This window comes from Macrotis lagotis, chromosome 3 (assembly GCF_037893015.1).
Source record: "Macrotis lagotis isolate mMagLag1 chromosome 3, bilby.v1.9.chrom.fasta, whole genome shotgun sequence".
Classification (NCBI taxonomy): domain Eukaryota; kingdom Metazoa; phylum Chordata; class Mammalia; order Peramelemorphia; family Peramelidae; genus Macrotis; species Macrotis lagotis.
This window is the reverse complement of record NC_133660.1, coordinates 291,567,063-291,582,837: the sequence shown is the minus strand read 5'-3', so window position 1 is coordinate 291,582,837 and position 15,775 is coordinate 291,567,063. Positions and strand designations below refer to the sequence as shown.

The window sequence follows — 15,775 nt, the reverse complement described above, 5'->3', positions numbered from 1 at the left end:
AGATCATCTGTGTTGGGGGTTGTGACTACAACTCCCAATGTAACCACACTAGCTGCTTCATCACTTGCCTGTTGTCATAGGACTTTGAAAAATGGTTATGAGTGATGTCTTTTGCTGAGGCTGTAAATTGTATTTAAGTGAGATAGAACTGCACAAAGTCAACCATCTATCTCTCTTCCAAAGTCATCATGATCCAGCATAGAAAGACAGAGTCAAAACAGCTGGAAATGGTTCGAGATGCAAAGAATGACTTTGGCATCTTCAATGTCTAGTCCAAGCTCTAAGTGCTCCACGGCACCTCCTTCAGCTGGGTTCATGGCCATTGGGATGAATTGTTCTCCTCTGCCATTCCACCAGTGGAAGACTTCACATGCTTGCTTCTAGATAAAAATGGTTACTTTTACTGGGATTTAAATTCATAATACCTGCAACTCCTCTGCCATTCCACCAGTGGAAGACTTCACATGATTGCTTCTAGATAGAAATGGTTACTTTTACTGGGATTTAAATTCATGATAACCAAAAATATTCAAAGGAATCTCTCATGTTAAAAACTGATCAGTTTCCTCTAGGAATAACATGAATTTTGTAACATTGGGATTATGACTTAGGCAGTACAGGGTGCATTATTCCTATTTTGGAAGAGAGGAGATTGGGATGGGGATGATGCAGTGAAATAGTCACTCAGCTGTAAATGTGAGAGTCTATATTTGAATATAGATCTTCTGATTTCAATTGCTTGTCTCACTGTGTTAGAAGTGATGGTATTTCATTTTTTTAGTAACCCTAGGGAAAAATGTTTTCAGAATTTTTCATTTGTAATACATTTCTTTGCTTCTGGTTTTATTTTCATTTTAGTCCCAGAATAGAGACAAAAAAAAACCATAATATCGACAGATGCTAGGATGATCAAACTGGTAAGAATCTCAAGTAAATCTCACATTAGGTTTGATGACTGTTCCTTTCAAAACTGATCCTTAGGGGCAGCTATATAGAGCACAGGCTCTGAAGTCAAGAGGACCTGAGTTCAAATCCGGCCTCAAACACTTAAAAAAATTACCTAGCTGTGTGACTGTGGACAAGTCACTTGACCCTATTTCCTTGCAAAAACTAATCCTGAAATTTACTAAATCAAATTTGATGACTGCTCAAGAAATCAATCAAATGCCCTATGTTGCATTAATAATTTCTTATCTCTTCAATATATCTGATTAGCTCAACAAAGAGATGCCAATTCTCTCTGCCAAAGGAGTCCCAGTTCTAGTCAGAACACTTCTGGGTACTGTAAGGAGATTCCTGAGAGTCAGACTGGAGGAAATACTTCACCTGAGAAAAAGTCAAATGAGAGAACTACTTCCCTGAGAAAAAAAATTACAGTAACTTTGAAAGGAAACTAGAGGAAATACCCAATATTGTGTGATGACTAGTGCAGCATACTTGATTCCATTAAAAACCCAAAGTTGTCAACAAAGAGATAGAGAACAACAAGACAAGTTCCTGTTGATATGTGGGATAACTGGGTCTGAGAATGGATATGTTAGCTTGGATGGGCCATTCCAATGTGTGCTCAAGGATTCTCACTTTGAAATTCCATTTTCCTGAAGATTTCACAAGAAAGATGGTAGTAAGCACCTGAGACAATATGATCACAAAAGTGGAGTGTGCATCAAATTTTATATTTTGCCATTAGAAAGAGAGTACAACCTATTGTGAAGTATCCTGAGTTTTCAAAAGAAGGGTAGAAATGCCTTAGAGGAGAAACTACTAATAATGTCCTGAACAAAAATGGATTTCTTCCTTTCCAGGGAAACTGGAATCAGATAGAAAAGGTGGATTATGTTTTAGATAATAGCCTTCCAGTTGATGATTTAGATGACATGTTTCCAGGTTGAGATTTGTAATACCAGAGCATTAGTCAAGAGTCTTCTCATAGCTTTGAGCTGGAGCAAAGATAAAGTTCTGTCTTAGGAAGGCACATTTTGGATCAGTCTCTCAGTTTCAGAGAGGAAGAAGAAATAATCATAAAGAAATTTTAATCAAGAGTAAAAGGAGAAAAAATTGAATCAGTACCTTATTTAACATTCATAGAAAGTTTTGAAAAACCAATCCAAGGTTAACTGAAGCCCAGTATTTGGGGTGGGGGACTATGTGGTAAGGCAGACAATGAATAATAAGTGATTAATGGCAAGGATGGAATTTGGTTTCACTAAAAGAATACTGAATAATGATTGGGAAGATCTTAGGCAAAGTGCTTAAACTCTGGAATTGAGTTCTCCCAACTGGGAAATGGTAAAGTTGAAATAAATGATCTCTCTCAGTTCCCTCATGGCTCTACATTCTATAATTTTTATGTTAATGATTTAATTTTGAGGAAGGGATTTGGTTTAACTGAAAGAACCCTGGATATTGATTGGGAAAATCTTAGGTAAGATGCTAAACTTTCTGGGACTTAGTTTCCCCTTCTGTGAAATGGAAAGATTGGGTTACATGATCTCTCAGTTCTCTCCTAGCTCTTCATTCTAGGCTTTTTATGTTAACAATTTGGTTTTTATATCCTTCCTTGAATCCTCATGTTTACTTCCTCCCCTTTCCTGAGAGGCCTTCTTAATATTTCAGTGAAAAGAGTGAGGCTATTCTCTTTTTCCCTTCTCATCCAAGTCTCTCCCTCACTATCTTCATCATCTCACACAGAAGAGGTAGCCCTCTTACCAATGCAAATCCCTTTTCATGCCCAAGAGATCCCATTCTGCCTATCTTCACCAACAGATTGCTTCTCTATGCTCTGCCTGTGTCCTCTTGTACAAACATAAAATCCATGATTCCTCCTCCGCCTAAAAAAATCTCATCTGATCTGTCCTTTGCTGATAGTTTTTATCTTCCATTTCTCCTCCTTCATAGTTAACTTCTTGGGAGAATCCCTTACAGTCAGTATTTCCAGTTCCTTTTCTCTCATAATTCTATGATCTAAATTTTGCCTTCATCATTCAAATGAAACTGCCCTTTCTGGTTATCAGTGGTCCTTATTTGTCATACGTAATGGTCCTGTCCCAGCTTTCATCTAGGAATTCCCTGTATCCTTTAACAGTGTTAGTAACCACCTGGATGATCCTTTCTCTCTAGGTTCCATGTTTCTTCTCATTCTTGTTCCCTAGTCCTTTCTCCTTTTCTGAATCATTATATGGGCCTCCATTTAACAACTGGGAATGTCCTCTAAGGTTTTCTCCTGGAATCTTTTCATCTATACTATTTTGCTTGGTGATCTCATCAGTTGCCACATTCTCTCTGCTGATGATTTTTTTTATATCTACTCATCTATTCCAGTTTTCTGCTGACATCCCTAATATCATGTACACATCTTAGAATCAACATGTCCAAAGATGAACTCCTCTTTTCTTCATTGCAGACCTTTTCCTCTTCCCAACTTTCCTGTTTCTCCTGAGTATTTCATTATCTTTCCAGGACATCAGACTCTGCAATCTGGTGTCATCCTGAACTCTTCCCTCTCACCCCCCGCCACAGCCAATCTGCTGCCATGCCCCACCATTTCTGTCATTGTGACATCTCTCTCATCTGCCCCCTTCTCTCCTCTGATGCTGCCATCATGCTGGTGCAAGATCTTCTCACCACAAACCTGGATTATTTATTTCAGCCTGTGGTCAAATAGATCCTCATAAATCTTAGATTTGACTGTAACCCCCTCCCCCATTCACTCAACTTCAGGAATTCCCTACTACCTCCAAGATCAAATATAAAAATTCCAAATTTGGCATTTAAAGTACTTCACAAAGTCATTTAAATCCCTCCAAGACTCCAACTAAGCCCTCAATCTCCCAGATCCAACAAGTGTCACTTCCTGTCCCCCATCTTTGCTCCTGGCTTCCTTCAAGTTTCATCTAGAAGGAATCCTTTCCTGAACTCTTCCCCCCTCCCATTTAATGCTAGTCTTCATTTTGGGATTATTTCCAATTTATCCACTATGTATGTTGTTTGTACAGAGCTGTTTACATACTGTCTCAATCTATTTCCCTCCTCTCCCCATGCTTATAGACATTTTTATCTATTTATGCTCTCTACAAGGATATCTTCTCTCATCACTGTAACAGGGTAGTCGTTTTTCAACAAAAGTTTAAATTTGTTTTTCAACAAAAGTTTAAATTTCTTTTCAGATTCCAATATTTCCAAAACCTATGTGCAAGGTAAACAGTGTTTGAACTGGCTGCACTTGAACAGATGCCCAATGGTCCTCTAATTTTTATATCTTGTAAAGTATGTCTAACCAGGTCCTCCTGACTCCAGGGACTGTGCTCTATCCACCACACCACCTGGATGCCTGCTTTTTGCATTTCTGCACATGTGTAGAAAGACAAGAGAGAATTTGGAATTGAAATTTTATTTATTTTATATGTAATTGGAAAAAATATTTTAAAAAGAGAAGTATAGTATTATTCTCCTTTGAGCTCTTTTGAAAGTTTCCCACCAAAATCTTCCCTTAGATACTTTCTAGCTAGTTAACTATATACATCATGTTGTTGGAGATTGAATTCTTTAAGATCTCTATTTGATCTTTTGTTTATTAGAATACTTTACGTTTTATAGATAAGTATTTCTTTTGAATTCTTTAATTATACATAAAAGATTTTTATTTTTATATATATCTCTGATTTGTCTATGGTTAATAAGCATAGAAGGCAGCATCTGAATCTAGGTCTTCTTGGAAAGTACCAGTAAGGAAGTGATTGGGGGGAGGGGCAAGGGGGTTAATTGACATGCCCAAGGTCACACAGCTATTAGGTATCAAGTGTCTGAGGAGGCATTTTATCTCAGGTCCTCCTAACTCCAGGGCCAATGTTCCATCCACTGTACCATCTGGCTGCTTCTAGGAAATCATTTTTCAAAAGGTTAAGGTGGGGAGGAGAAGGAATTGGTTCCCATGGGAGCATTGTGGGCAGGAGAAATTGGGCTAAGGCTATTCCTTCTTGCCTCTCACCAATCTGCCTCAGAAATGTGTGTCCTGCCACACTCTCTCTCTCTTTTTGGTCTGAAGAGGTCTTCAGTTTCCTTCTCTTTTTCAGAACCTAGTCAATCTGTTTCCCATAATTACCCTATTCACCCAAAGGGTGGGGTAATTTCTTGACCACAGCTTGCTGGCTGAGTTCCATCCCTTGCCTCTCTTTTTTCGTCTTACCTCTCTCACCCCTTTGCTCGGCAGGCCAGGCTGTAAATGAACCTTACAGAGTCTTAAGAGCTGAGACTCAGAATGCACCATCTTGGACTCCCCAGCAGTCATTTGTCTTCTGAGCTTAGGCGATGTGGAGCAAACTTACTGCAATCAATCACTCAATTAATAACTCTTAATTAAGATCCAGGCACAATGCTCAGCATCTGTAATGAGTCCACCTTCAATGGAAACCTTCAGATGGAAGCTCAAAGACATATTTTCAGACAGGCTGTAAAGGAGATGTTCATTATAGGTTGTTTCCAAGAGTCCTCTGGAATCTGGGATCTCTTAAAGCTGAAGCAGGAAGGGAGGACTAGATGACTGATTAAGACCAGATGCTAGAGGAAAGCAGCAAGGAATGGGTTCAAATCCCATCCTTGACAAGAACTAGGAACAAAGGAGCAACAATTGTGGGCTTCATTCCCACTTAGTGCTATCAAGGGTTCAGCACCTTTATGAGGAGTCATGGATCCTTTGGGAGACTTTCTGATGAAAACTACGTCCCATCTTCCAGATTCAGATGCTTAACAGCATCAAAAAAAAAATGCATCAGATTTCAAAAGAAAGCAACCATATTAAATTTTATATACAAATACATGCAAATTTTTCAAAACGTTTCAGTGATGTTCATGATGGGAAAGAAAACAGACAAAATAAACCAAGAAAAATAAAGTAAGTAAAAAAAAAGTATTTCTCGACCTACATTTACACACCATGAGGGCTTTTAATGATAATGGATCATGGGGGCACCTTCAAAATCGACGTGGGTCCTAACTGAGAATAAGAGGGAGTCACAGTCGATCACCCCACTGTATGCAGTGCTCTTGGTTCTGCTGATTTCATTTTGTCACAGTTCACGTAAGTCTTTCCAGAATTTTGTGCGATCATCCTGCTCATCACTTCTTAGAGCACATTATTCCGTCCCAATTCTTTACCCCAACTTGCTCAGTCATTCCCCAGTTGATAGTCATCCCTTCAGTTTCCAATTCTTTGCATGGCTAAAGTGTCACCATAAATCTTTTTGTGCATATATGTTCCTTTCTATTTTATTTGTCACCTTTTTGGGGATACAAACCCGGCAGTGGTCATGTTTGGTCTGAGAATTTGCATGGTTTTAAAAGACTTTAATGTTATACTTCTTGTCTACAGTGTTGGCGCTTCTTGTGGTACCCCGAAACGTGACGAGAAGAGGGAACCGGTGAGTCTCCCCCCTTGGCCTCCCCCATTGTTCTAGAACAAGCTCTCTCTCTGGTTGGGCAGCAGAAGATTTTAGGGTTCCCCTAAGACGTGTCTATAGGAGTGAAGTCTGCGTGATGACAGCTGCTCATGCCCCTCCTGGACTCCTTCTAGTTCTCCTCCCACTCTGGGCTGCAGAACCCTCCTGGGCTAGAAGGAGTCAGCAGCATCCTCCTCCCAGGTGCCCGGCTACACTGCTGAGGCCCCAGGAAAAAGGTGCGGGGTGGCAGGGCAGGAGGGTGCAAAGAAGGGACAGGAGAGAGAGAGAGAGAGAGAGAGAGAGAGAGAGAGAGAGAGAGAGAGAGAGAGAGAGAGAGAGATTGAGGGGCCTGGTGACCTGGGGGAGGGGAGGGAGTGGAGAAGGGAGTAAACTCCATCCAGATCAGGAAGGGGCTTCCCAAGCCGGATTGCATGGGATGTGGACTTGTCCAGGCTCCGCTTTGTGCCCCCACCTACCTAGGCTCCGGGAGGAGGAGGGAGAAGGAGGGAGGAGGAGGAGGGTCTGGAGCCGAGCCTGCAAGCCTGCTCTCTAGGAATGCTTGAAGCTTGGTACCTTGGGGGCACTGGGCAGTGGGGGGGGGGAGAGAAGAGAAGAAGGCCAGACCACGGCCCAGCGGTCATCCAGTCTTAGATTCCTCAGATTTTCTGCTTCTCCTATCCTGCAGGTTGGGCTGGGAGCAAGGACTCCTATATCTTCTCCATTCTCTCTCTCTCTCTCTCTCTCTCTCTCTCTCTCTCTCTCTCTCTCTCTCTCTCACTCTCACTCTCCCTCTTGCTCTCTCTTGCTGTCTCTCTTTGTGTCTGTCTCTCCCTCTGTCTCTCCCCCCCCTCTCCCTCTCTCTCTCTGTCTCTATCAATCTCTGGCTCTCTCACTTTGTCACTCTCTCTTGCTCTCTCTCTCTCTGTCTCTCTGTCTCTCTGTCTCTCTCTCTCACTCTCCCTCTTGCTCTCTCTTGCTGTCTCTCTTTGTGTCTGTCTCTCCCTCTGTCTCTCCCTCCCCCTCTCCCTCTCTCTCTCTCTGTGTCTCTCTCAATCTCTCACTCTCACTTTGTCGCTCTCTCTTGCTCTCTGTCTTTCTGTCTCTCTTTGTCTCTGTCTCTGTCTCTGTCTCTGTCTCTGTCTCTGTCTCTCTCTCTCTCTCTCTCTCTCTGACTCTCTCTGTTTCCTCTCTCTCTCGCTCTTGCTCTCACTCTTGCTCTCTCTCACTCTCTGTCTCTTTCTGTCTCTCTCTCCATTCTTTCCCACCTTCTCTCTAAAAACAAGAACAATAGCATTTAACCCATATTTCTCAATTTTGAGATTCATTCCCAACCTTGGGAGATGAGTGCTATTGTCATTTCCACTTTACAGATGAGAATATTGCTGTCTGGGATTGGCACTCCTTTCTCATGCTCTCAGCTGCTAATCTTATAGCCATCACTTTGCCTAGCCTTCTACAGAGCCATTCCCCATTCTCCTTCTTTCTGGCCCTTCGTCGTTCTCTTCCTTTCACTATTCCCCATGTGGCAAATGAGTTGAAAGCCCCCAGAATCCGGGAAGACCTGACCTCTAAGCTCTGATAGAGCCCTGAATGCTTGGAGCAGAGATATTTAATAGTAATAGTCTGCATTTTTACAGTAGTCACTTACTATATATGTGCCCAACACTGTAGTAAACTCTTTCCAAAACTTGCATTTGATTCTCACAACAATTTTGTAAGTTAGGTGCCATGCCCACTTTAAAGGAAGGGAAACTGACACTTGCAGAGAAAGTTTGGTCAAGATTCCACAGTAAGTTTATAAGTCCTTATTTGAACTTATGTTCCTGACTCCAGGCCAATCACCAATGCCTATAAAATTATCAGTGAGCTAGCTAAGATATAGTTCCAAACCCCTGCAGCTCTCAGTGGGTCCTATTTGGCTGGTAGGAGCAAGAGGAACAAATCAATGCCGCCATCCTGTGGTCATTATACAAGTTTAAAGAGACATCAAAAGGGTTTCTTTTGAAGTGCTAAGAAAGTAACCATTATCAAATTATTATGTTAATGCTGGATATTTGGGGAAATCTTTCTGACAGACAAGGCTAGAATGGCAGCTATTTTGTTCCTTCTTCCTCTGCCCCTTCAACAACCTAAGTGTTATTTAAACCCACAGGTTTTTGTACCGTGGAAATCTGTCTTACCCAGAATCCATCAGGGTCTCATCCACAAGTCTTCTAATGTCTCCTTATTCCATGGAAGTTACCTTGATATATTTCAAAGACTATATCTAGGACTCTTCAAGGTTTCGGAGTTGACTTGGGCATGAAATGTGAAGTCCACAGGACCTGGTTCTGTCATGTGAATTTGAGCAAGTCACTTCCCCTCTCTTTCATTGGTTGGATTAAAGGGTTTCTGAGGGCCTTTATTTCTCTAAGTCTATAGACTCACTAGTCTGAGAAGGTTTCAAGGCTCCCTTATATAGCCAAGATATATAACCAACTGATTCACATGTATAATATCCAAACGTATAAATACACAGAAGATCAAAGGTAAATATGTATGAACTATTTTCAAAGAAAAAACTCAAACTCTTAATGGTCACTAAAAAAATGCTTCAGATCTCCAATGATTAGAGAAATGCACATTAAAACAACTCTAAAGCTACTCCTAACATCTATCACATTGTCATAGATGACAAATGGGAAATGATAAATTTTGGGTGTTGGGTAGGAAACCTAACCGACTGGCAGCTCAGTTGCTGGAACAGTAAATTGATCTAGTCATTCCATTAAGAAAGCTAGCTGCCTCCTAACTCATTAAACTGCATTTGGATCCAGAGAAGCCACTCCTAGATCTGTGCCCCAAAGGGATGAAAGAATGGCAGTACGTTTATATAATCCCTAAATGGGGACTGTTGTCATGGAGCCCTGTGCAGTGATTTGTAATTTTTCTTTCTGTAATTTCTTGCAATACCTATCATGTGTCAGTATGTGAAGGAATGTGTAGGAAGTATTGTGAAGGATAGAGGGATGAGCCTGAAGTTCAAATATTTTCCCAGACATTGACTAGCTGCATGACTGTGAGAAAGTCATTTAACCCTGTTTATCTTACTTTCCTCATCTGTCGAATAGAATGGAGAAGAAAATGGCAAATCACTCCAGTGTCTTTTCCATGAATACTCAGACAAGATTAAATGACTGAACAACAAGGAGGCAATCATTTAGTCAACCACACAAATTGTTTTAGAGCTGCCAGAACAATCTCTTTAAACCTCAGGTTAACCAATTCCTACTTTTGCTCAGAAATATCCCTATACCCTCTTAGATTGGTACACATAAGTCTTTTTAATCCTTGATCCTAACTTTGTAGTCTGTAGAAGCTCATAAATTCACTCTACAAGTCATATTCTTAAAAAATAGAATATCATATGATGTTAATAATGAAGCTATTCATTTTAATTTATTCTGAAACAACAAATTAACAGACCATAGGTAAGGAATGTTCTAGACTACTACAATCTTTTCCAGACCACATTATTATCCATTCTTTCCCCATGAGATCATTTTCAAACTCCCATCTGTTTAATAATATATTATTTTCTCTCAATCACATATACAAATTAATTTTAACATCCATTTTCCCACATTTTGAGTTCCAAATTCTATCCTTCACTCCCTCCCCTATGCCATATCTAACATGGAATTCAATCTGATATAAATTATACACTTGCAATCATAAAAAGATCTCACATTAGTCATTTTGATCAAGGGAGAAGGAAGGAAGGAAGGAAGGAAGGAAGGAAGGAAGGAAGGGAGGGAGGGAGGGAGGAAAGGAGGGAGGGAGGAAGGGAGGAAGAAGGAAGAATTATTTAAACTTATAGTACTGCTGAACATAGAAAATTTTTTCAATCATTTCAGAAATAAATTTGGAACTACATTGTAGGTGACCAACTATGGCTAATAACTTCCTCACCTACCCTAACCACTAAATGGGTATTGCCTCAGTCAAACTGAGAGTTGTGAAGAAAGTAGATTAAATAGGTTAAGGTCTCCCACCACATCCAGTGCCAGCTTTAATCATCATGATCCAGATCTGACTACTGGACCCAGATGGCTCTTGAGGATGAAGTGATATTGGTGGACTTTGCACAGTCCTCCCTCACTTAATCCAATTTACATTTATGTCAAGGCATCACTTCCCTGGTGGCATGGTAATCTTTGAGAATGAAGAATAAACAAAAACTATTACTATTTATAGTTTTCTCTTGGTTCTGCTCATTTCATTTTGTAAAAAGTTCATGTAATCCTCTCCAGGTTTTTCTGAGAGCATTCTACTTATCATTTCTTAGAGCATAAAAATACTCCATCATAATCATACACAACTTGTTCAACCATTATCCAATTGATTGGGTATCCCCCCAATTACCAGTTCTTTGCCATCACTACTAATAGAGCTGCTATAAATATTTTTGGACAAATGAGTCTTTTTTTTCCCTATGGGATACAGACCCAGTAGTGTTATTTCTTGGACAATAAAGATATGTGGTTTTATGAGCTTTGGGCATAGTTCCAAATTGCTGTACAAAATATATACAAATCCACCAAAACATTAGTGTTTAAGTTAGTTCTTCAATTTTCCCACATTACCTCCAGCATGTAACATTTTCCTGTTCTGTCACATTAGACAATCTGATAGGTGGGGTGGGGTGGGGGGATTAGTTCTGAATTGTTTTAATTTGCATTTCTTTAATCAATAGTGAAATAAAATACTTTTTCATGACTTTTGCTTTTGTTATTAGATCCCAAAATTGCCTGATCATGTTCTTTAACTATTAATTATTTGAGAGATGACCCTCCTTTTTAATAAATTAAACTCTATATTTGAGGAATGAGGTCCTTATCAGAGAAGCTTTCTATAAACACTTTTTCACAATTATTACTGATTGCATCCCATTTCCTCTGTTTATCCTGCTCTTTCTCTCTTTTCACTTTGACTATCCTCAGAAGTGTTTTGCTTCTGACCACCACCTTCCCCAATCTGCCCTCTCTTCTTTCAGCGCTGCCCATTCTCTTATCACCTTTCCCTATTCTTTCTTATAATGTAAGATCAATTTCTAGACCTTGAATCTAGAACTGAGTGTGAGCTAATTCTCTTGAAAGTAAGGTTCCAGTGATATCACTCCTGAACTCCCCATCCTCCCCTTCACTATAAAAGCTCTCTTGAAGTTTCCATTTTAAAGGCAGGCGGTAAGGTAGCACCATGGATAGCACGATTAGACTTGGAGTCTGGAACACCTGAGGTCAGATCCATCCTCAGACATTTCCTAGCTGTGAGACCCTGGAAAGTCGCTTCCCCTCTGGCCTTGTCAGCTTTCATAGTTGTACAATGAAGATACTAATAGCATCTACCTCGGAGAATGGTTGGGGACGACCAAATGAGATAAGAATTCTAAAGCACTTGTCACAGGGTCTGACACATGGTAAATTCTTGATGGATGCTTGTGGCCTTCGTTCCCTCCTAACCGGGAAAGGATAAACAGCAAATGTTGATCTAGCACCTAACTATTTACAAAGTACTCATCCTATGCTTCAAGCAGCCCTGTCATGTTTTAGCATCATTTCCTCTTTTTTTGCAAATGAGTTAATTGAGTTATTAAATTCTTGTACTCAGAGTAACCTAGCCAATTACAGAAAAGGGCTGGGGTAACAGATATGAAAAAAAAAAAGATCATAGGGGAACATCAGGACCCTGAGCCAAAGGGGATTTTCTGACCCACAGGATTTAAAGCATCAAGAAAAAGGCCCTGGGGCCTTCCCATTTTAACTGATCTGCCTAGATCTATCTTCTGGTGGTCCTGAACTTCAGGAAGAGCAAGTTTCACACTGAAAAAAAAGCAGAAAGATGAATGAGTCTTTGAATCCGGTAAGTGAATGCTTCCCCCATGGGCAGGCAAAGGCCTGGGGTATGCCACCCTTGCCATAGCTCTTTGAGCACTTTCTAGAGCAGCACTTTCTCCACTAGTTGACCACATTGATGAAGTTGAGCTGATTAAATATAAGAGAAGACTACGTTTCTTCTCAGTCTTTCCTTGGTGGTCTGCTCTGAGACACTTCTAGCCAAAGGCCAGGCACTGGGATCTCCCAGAACTCTTCAAATCAGAAAAGACATTGACCAAGAGAAAGACTTCTCACAGCTCTGAATTAGAGCAAAGAGAAAAGTCTGTCTTAGAATAAGAAATTTGGGGTCAATAGAATTTTAATCAAGAGAAAAAGGAGAAAGAGAAGTGAATCAGTACCTTATTTAACATGTATGCAATAAACTTACCCAAGATTCTACCCCAGTTAAAGTCCATAAATTACTGGGTCTCTTGGGTAATTCTGTGGGACATAGATATAGATATAGATATAGATATAGATATAGATATAGATATAGATATAGATATAGATAGATAGATAGATAGATAGATATTTCCAGATACATATATCTGGAAAAACAGTGGCATTTCTCAGGGAGTTACTTGTTTTCTCTTGAAAGATCACTGCACACTCACTTGGTGCCACATAGTAAACTAATAGCAGGAGTAGAGGGAGAGCCAAGTGTGTGGGTAATTGAGATTAGTAATCATTCATGGGTGACCTTTACTGATGTAGATATTGTTTCAAACTCAGATAAGAAATGGTCCATTGAGTCTTGGTTTCAAGTGTTCGATAAAACTTTGAATTATGCAGTATTGAAGCTAAAGGAAAGTGACATTCCTCCTCTCATGGATTTATGGGACCATTTTCCTTCTCCATCATTGAACAGCCTCCTATATAACACTGGTCACTCAGATAAACAGGGAAAGGTAACTGATCCCTGCTATGTGATTCCCCCAACCATGTCAGGAACAGAAGAGTCAAGACCAAGCCCCAGACAGAGAAGAGAATTGTTTTGTTGGTGACAAGCATGAAATGCACCATGTTCACATATTTATGCCAAGAAGTTTCCAGAAGGGAGTCAGCAGACACCACTTTTCTCTTTGAATATTCTGGTTCCCCTATCTTCAAGGCAGATTTAAAACTGATTGCCACGGCTACTGTCAGTTTTTCACATCCCCATGAGAATACAATTTATCCTATTTATTTGGATCTTCTATGGAAACATATTAGTCAGAAATATTTGACCTGGTAGAGCTCACAAATATTAGGTCAAGAGGATATTTCCATGGTACTTGAAGAGTGAGACTAAAATTTACCATCTTTAAAGAAATTATCCTTAGTGACCAAATGGTCTGTCTGTCCACAAAAGAGATACTATGGATTTTATTAACTAAAAAAGTTCCTGGTACATTAATTTTGTCGTTCACTTGCTTCATCTATGGCAGACTCATTGTGACCCCATTTCAGGTTTTCTTGGCAAATATACTGGAGTGGTTTGCCAATTCATTCATTTGTCAAGTATTTATTAAACATCCAGTACATGCAAAGTTCTGAGGAAGGAAGGAAGGAAGGAAGGAAGGAAGGAAGGAAGGAAGGAAGGAAGGAAGGAAGGAAGGAAGGAGGGAGGGAGGGGAGGGAGGGAGGGAGGGAGGGAGGGAAGGAAGGAAGGAAGGAAGGAAGGAAGGAAGGAAGGAAGGAAGGAAGGGAGGGAGGGAGGGAGGGAGGGAGGGAGGGAGGGAGGGGGAGGGAGGGAGGGAAGGAGGAAGGAAGGAAGGAAGGAAGGAAGGAAGGAAGGAAGGAAGGAAGGAAGGAAGGAAGGAAGGGAGGGGAGGGAGGGAGGGGAGGAGGGAGGGAGGGGAGGGAGGGAGGGAGGGAGGGAGGGAGGAAGGAAGGAGGGAGGGAGGAAGGACGAAGGAGGGAGCGAGGGAGGGAGGAAGGGAGGAAGAAAATCAATTTCTCAAACTTGATGTTATAGGCATTGTTAGGACTGCTAGAGATAGAAACTTGATGATTTGAGAAACAAATTACAGTGAAATGTATGTTTTTACGTGAGCACTTGTGTGTCTGATGTGTGCGGGAGAGAGACATGGCTGCTGACCCCTTTAAGTCGGCTTAAGCTTGGTCTATTTCGGACTTGCCTAACAACAACAATAATAATAACAATAATAAAATTAAAGTTAAAATATTTTGGCCGCATAAAACACCACGAGTATCAATTCCATTTATCCTCACTACAGCCCTGAGAGATGAATATTTATATTTATTTTAGACATGAGGACATAAAGGCAGAGCGTCTTGTCCTAAAAGTTAGTATCTGAGACTAGATTTGAACTCAGGTCAGGAAGACTCTAGGACCAGATTTTGGTTCTTTTCACCCCACAAGTGGTTTATTTTGAAAGCCATATATCATTCCCTGAATTCATTTGTTTCCTTGACTCTAAATCCAGTGTTCTTTCTACTGTCTTCAAGATATTCTGGATAGTCCTTTTCGAGCCCAATTTGCAGTGCTTGGTGATGTAGCGGTAGTCAAAAATCTGAGCTCATTTAATGCCACAAAACCTGATTCTATCACCTTCACTTCTTTGGAATAAATGGTTCTCAATCTTTTGGAGAAAAGTAAGAAACAGGGAGGTTGGATGGAGGCAGAACATCGTTTTTAAAGAAGTAAGGGAATGCAAGAGGCAGAACTGAGTAGGGGCAACAGGGAAAGTCAGTGAAAAACCAGGGAGTCTGGAGATGGAATATCAAGTTCAAGAAATGGCAAGAAAGCAGGTCAGTAATAAGAAAACAAAATATGTAAAGGGAAGTAAAGTTTAAGAAGATCGGAAAGGTGGAAACAGGTCAGTCAGGTAGCGAAAGGTTTGGATTGCCAGAAATTTTATATTTACTTGGAATAATAGGTTCGATTTGAGTTTATTGAATAGAAAAGTGGAGAAAATGGGATATAAATAAGGTGTGTTTTGGAGATCAAAAAAATAAGATTTGACAATAGACTGGTTATGTGGGATGAATGTGAGTAAGTAACCAAAGATGACATTTATATTGTGAATCTGGGTGACTATGAGAATGAAGCCCCCGTTGACAGAAAGAGGGAAATTTGGAAGAAGGAAGCATTTTGGGGAAAAGATGATGGAGTTTTGTCTCTTAAAAGTGTCTGGAGGTGGCTAGGTGATGCAGTGGATAGAGCACTGGCCCTTGAGTCAGGAGTACCTGAGTTCAAATCTGGTCTCAGGCATTTAATAATGACCTAGCTGTGTGGCCTTGGGCAAGCTACTTAACCCCATTGCCTTGAAAAAACCCTAAAAAATGTGTTTGACATGCTCTGTAACTTAAGCCATATAGGAAGCCAGAAAGAAAAATCAGAGGTCCTCTCTATGATGAATCAATTTTGCGCTTTTTTTCCCCCAGGTTCTTTCATTGGCCATCAGAAATTTAAGTGAGTGA

The 15,775-nt window shown here is 40.4% G+C and overlaps 1 pseudogene; it reads left to right on the top strand.

Moving 5' to 3' along the window:
- LOC141519487 (uncharacterized) overlaps window positions 1–15,775 on the top strand; it is a 23,638-nt pseudogene extending 7,863 nt beyond the window's left edge.